The sequence below is a fragment of the Erinaceus europaeus genome, chromosome 8 (assembly GCF_950295315.1).
Source record: "Erinaceus europaeus chromosome 8, mEriEur2.1, whole genome shotgun sequence".
NCBI lineage: Eukaryota > Metazoa > Chordata > Mammalia > Eulipotyphla > Erinaceidae > Erinaceus > Erinaceus europaeus.
The window spans coordinates 21204700-21210470 of NC_080169.1; the positions used below are offsets into that span (position 1 = coordinate 21204700).

A 5771-nucleotide genomic window follows, 5' to 3' on the forward strand; every position below is an offset into this window, starting at 1 on the left:
TGATATTGTGAGTGGCACCTGAGTTCCCAACCCACCTAGCACTGGCGACTAAAACTACTGAAGAAGCTCAAGAACAGAAAGAGAAGACCCTTCTTCTTGCAGCGCCTCTCTGGTGCCCTCTACTGACAAATCGTTTAATAACATGGCAGCTGCAAAAATAAAATAAAATAAAATAAAATAAAATAAAATAAAATAAAATAAAGGACTCAACTCCGAGATCACAGGCCAAGCAATGAAGTTTGAAGGTAGCGAGAAAAGGTAAAATTGCTAGCTGACAAGACACTTAGTGTTTACAACTGTGAAAATTTTATCAAGAGCCAAGCCATAGAGTATGTTGTAATTATATTTTTCCTTCCCTACTGGACTTTCTGTTTTCTCTTGAATTAATAATTGACTTTGCTACTTTGTGTCTTTAAATAATATAAATCCCTCAAACTCGGGGAGTCGACGGTAGAGCAGCGGGTTAAGCGCACGTGCAAAGTGCAAGGACAGGCGTAAAGATCCCGGTTCGAGCCCCCGGTTCCCCCCTCCACCTGCAGCGAGGTCGCTTCACAGGTGGTGCAGTAGGTCTGCAGGTGTCTTCCTCTCCCCCTCTCTGTCTTCCCCATCTCTCTCCGTTTCTCTCTGTCCTATCTAACAACGACATCAGTAACAACAATCATAACTACTACAAGGGCATCAAAAGAGAAAATAAATAATTTTTTTTTAAAAAAAATAAGGGAGTCGGGCGGTGGTGCAGCGGGTTAAGCGCATATGGCACAAAGCGCGAGGACTGCCATGAAGGATCCCAGTTCGAGCCCCTGGCTCCCCACCTTCAAGGGAGTCGCTTCATAAGCGGTGAAGCAGGTCTGTAGGTGTCTTTCTCTCCCCCTTTTAAAAAAGTCTTCCCCTCCTTTCTCCATTTCTCTTTTTCCTATGCAACAACAACGACAATAGCAATAACTACAACAATAAAATAACAAGGGCAACAAAAGGAAATAAATAATAAAAAAAAATCTTAAAAAAAAAAATCCCCCAAACTCTCCACCCCTTACCCAGATCTTCCTTTCAGTAAGGAGTAGCATTTGAGGATCACATGGTCACACAAACTATGGTTACTATTTGAGGAAGCCTGTGCTCTTAAGCAGCAACTGCCTTAAAGACTACCATTCTAGAAAAAAAAAAAAAAACATATATTATGAAGCTGTTTTTTTTCCCTCTCTTAATGATTATTGCTATATCTGAAAAATATCCCTCATAACAAACGTACATAATTTTTAACTAGAAAATCCATATATGTTCAACTAACCAGGCAAGAGACCTTAGTCTTAGAAACTTGGTTTTATTTTTTTAATATTTCATTTATTTATCTATTTCCATAGAGACAGAGAAAAATTGAACGAGCAAGGATAGAGAGAAAGAGAGACATCTGCAACACTGCTTTAATGCTTGTGAAGTTTTCCCCTTGCAGATGGGTACCAGAGATTTGAACACAGATCCTTGCATATGTGTATTCAACCCAGCGTGTCACTGCCAGGTTCAAGAAACTTGATTTTACAGTGATATAATTTCTGGAAATTTAAATTCTTTAGTACTTTTTATGAGTAATGAGAAAACAGAGCACCAGTGATCCCAGAGCTTGAACCTGAGACCTTAGAGCCTCAAGCATGCTAGCCCTGTGCTATAACATACTGAACTCTCTTCCTGGTTCTAATTTTTGAATTTTGAATCAATTTAGGAAACAAATTTTGAAGTTCAACACATTTGTGTATTAGAAACTACTCACTGTTAAGACTTAACTGTGAAATGGTAAAACTTGTTTTTACAATATTAAAAAGTATGTTATATCTCATACACTGAACAAGTTTGTATTGCATCTTGAAATCACTTTCGTCACAAATACTTGTTTTGTTGTCATGCATGCTTTTTTTGAGTCCCTGAAAACACAATGCCAAACTACATGGTGAAAGACTTACTGAATTAAATGGACATTTTTATTCCGGTTGATTTGTTTAAGATTATTCAATAAATGTTGTGTCATGTCATTTCATAATTATGTTTATAAACAAATAGTATAAGAATATACATATATATATATTAATTGTTGAGCCTCCTTTATAAACACTTGTAACTTTACCCCAACGCTCGATTCCCAGATACATTTTCTGCTGATTTTGTTCAAGATACTGAGTTGTCCCTATAGATGAAGCACATGATTTTTGAAATTCAAATATCTAAACAGCTTTCCTCCACAGGCAGGCTTTCCGAAACCCACTGGTTTGGAAGATCAATAATGTGAGAACTCAGGAGTGTGAAAACTGAAGCATACGCTGAGACGAGCTGATTGTAACATGCCTCTCATGTCTGAAATATCAGGGAAGCTTAGAGTTTTTATTTATTTATTTATTTATTCCCTTTTTGTTGCCCTTGTTTTATTGCTATAGTTATTTTTGTTGTTGATGTTGTTGTTGGATAGGACAGAGAGAAATGGAGAGAGAAGGGGAAGACAGAGAGGGGGAGAGAAAGATAGACACCTGCAGACCTGCTTCACTGCCTGTGAAGCGACTCCCCTGCAGGTGAGGAGGCGGGGACTCGAACCGGGATCCTTATTCTGGTCCTTGCGCTTTGCACCATGTGTGCTTAACCCACTGTGCTACCCGCCTGACTCCCTGAAGTTTAGAGTTTTCTTTCTTTCTCTCTTTCCTTTTTCAAAGTTCATTTCTATTGTTGGTCTTTTTTCTGAATAAATGGGTTTCCCAGAGAGACTAAGTATTGCCTTATAACTCATAAAGAAATGGAAGGAAGAAAACAAATTTCAAATAGTCAATACAGGTCTCCTGCCTCTGTCTAGAGGCTTCTGTGCTCGCACACTCCTTGAAGCTGTCTTGGAAAAATAAAATAATTGAAGCACTTTACCTTTTCAAAAGCCACTTTGATCTTCAAAAGCCATCTTTGATCAAACTGGACTTGAGGATAATTAAAATTTGAATATAGAGTCAGAAGGATAGTTTACCTGGAGAGTGTGCCTACTTAGTCAAGCCTGACTTCACTGTGGAGCCTCTGGTGCTGTGGTATCTTTCCTTCTCTCCCTCCATCTCTCTAATCTCTTTCTCTGTCTGAAAAAGTCAGTCCAGAGTGGTGAAGCTCCAGCAACAACAACAACAGAAATGGGTGGGCAAGTGGGAGTGAGGGATAGGGGGTGGGGGAGTGGTTGTGTGTGCCCAGTAGAGCACATGTTACTATGTGCAATGGTCAACAGTCTCCGGCCCCAACTTGCAGGGGAGAAGCTGCTTCCTCTCTGGCTGATGGTGGTGTCAGGGATTAAAGCTGGGACCTTAGGGCCTTAGGCATGAGAATCTCTTTGCATAACCATTATGCTATCTACCCCCTTCCATACACACACACACACACACACACACACACACACACACACACACACAATTTCCAACTAGATTTTACAGGTATCTTCAATAATACGAACCCAATTACAAAGAAGACTAAAACAAAAATAAACCAATGGGACTACATCAAATTAAAAAGCTTCTGCAGAACAAAAGAAACCAACACCCAAAGAGACCCCTCACAGAATAGATCTTTACATGCCACCTATCAGACAAGAGGCTAATAACCTAAAATAAAGAACTCACCTGTTATGCATGTACAAACTATTGTATTTACTGTCAACTGTAAGACATTAATCCTCCAATAAAGAAATTTAAAAAAAAAGAACTTACCAAACTCAGCAACAAAACACACACACAAATAACCCCATCCAAAAATGGGGAGAGGATCTGAACAAAATACTCTCCAAAGAAGAGATCCAAAAGGCCAACAGACATATAAAAAATGCTCCAAGTCATTGATTGTCAGAAAAATGCAAATAAAGACAACAACAACCACTTTACCCTAGTGAGAATGTCATACATCAAAAAGGATTGTAACAACAAGTGCTAGAGAGGCTGTGGGGACAAAGGAACCCTCCTGCACTGCTAATGGGAATGTAAATTGATACAGCCCCTGTGGAGCAGTCTGGAGAACTCTAAGAAGACTTAAAGTAGACCTTCCATACAACCCTGCAATTTCTCTCCTGGGGATATGTCTTAAGGAACCCAACATGTCTATCCAAAAAGATTTGTGTATACCCATGTTCATAGCAGCACAATTTGTAATAGCCAAAATCTGGAAGGAACCCAGGTGTCCAACAACAGATGAGTGGCTGAAAAAAGTTGTAGTCTATATACACAATGGAATACTACTCAGCTATTAAAAATGATGAATTCACCTTTTTCACCTCATCTTGGATGGAGCTTGAAGGAATCATGTTAAGTGAGATAAGCCAGAAAGAGAAGGATGAATATGGGATGATCTCACTCATAGACAGAAGGTGAAAAATAAGAACAGAAGGGAAAACACTAAGCAGAACTTGGACTGGAGTTGATGTATTACACCAAAGTAAAAGACTCTGGGGTGGGGGGTGTGTGGGTATTCAGGTCCTGAAATATGATGGCAGAGGAGGACCTAGAGGGGGTTGAATTGTTATATGGAAAACTGAGAAATGTTACACATATACAAATAATTGTATTTTACTGTTGACTATAAGACATTAACCCCCCAATAAAGAAAAAATAATAAAGTGATATCATTACTTTTGGGACAATTTTTTTTTTTTTTTTTTACCTTTCAGTTATGTTCTTTAAACAGAGTGAGTTGTATACAGGGGGGCTCAATGTTTTATAGACAAGAAAAAAAACTGAGCTAGAACCAACTTATTCATCATCATCTTCCTCTTAGTCTTCATCTTCCTCATCCTCATCCTCATTCTCTTCTTCATCTTCCGCCTCTTCCTTCTTTTTCTTGCTTTTTTCAGCTTTGACAACTCCCTTTCTGGCTGCATCAGGCTTGCCTTTGGCTCAGTATTCAGCAATATCCTTTTCGTATGTTTCCTTCAGCTTAGCAGCCTTCTTCCCATAAGGCTGCTTGTCATCTGCAGCAGTGTTATTCCACATCTCTCCCAGTTCCTTTGCAACATCACCAATGGATAGGTCAAGATGTTCTCCTTTGATTTTGGGGCCATACTCAGAGCAAAACAAGAAAAAGGCCGACAGAGGCCTCTGAGGTGCATTGGGGTCCTTGAATTTCTTTTTTGTTTCCCCTTTAGGGGGGATATAAGTTTTTATTTCTCTTTCATAATGGGCCTCGTCAGCCTTTACCATGTCTTCAAATTTTCCTTTCTCTTTAGCAGACATGGTCTTCCACCTCTCTGAGCACTCTTAGAAAATTCTGAAAATTTGACTGAAGCATCTGGGTGCTGCTTCTTGTGCTCCTTGAGGCAAGTTTGCACAAAGAATGCATCTGATGACATTTTGTCTCTTGGCTTCTTAGGATCTCTTTTGCCCACGTTTGATTACTTTTGCTCCGCAAGGCACAGAGTCGCCCGGTGCCTGTGCGGCTCGCACTTGCCCGGCGCTGTCTGGAGCTCAATGTACTGCAATAGCTGTGAGAGCGGGAGCCAGACCAACTTTGGGGACAAAATTAATGGATTATTTTGCTATGTAAAATAAGTGAAGAGGTTAAAGACAATTACCAGAAAGTTTCACTCAGATGTAGAATAAAGATAACGAACAGGCAAGAAAAAAAAAAAGGAAGGAAAAGAAAGCCAAAAAACTGTTATGCTTAGTGAAAACCACGCAGGCTAGCAGAGAAGGTGGAATGGAGGTGGGAGGAATGACTACAGAGTCTGTTTTAAAGAGAAATGATGCTAGAACTTTGGTGGTGAGTCTTATGCACATATA

At 39.6% G+C, this 5771-nt stretch overlaps 1 pseudogene; it reads right to left on the minus strand.

Annotated features, from left to right (window-relative positions):
* Positions 1-4636: 4636 nt before the first annotated feature.
* Positions 4637-5251, minus strand: LOC103122225 (high mobility group protein B1-like; annotated as a pseudogene).
* Between the last annotated feature and the right edge of the window lie 520 nt (positions 5252-5771).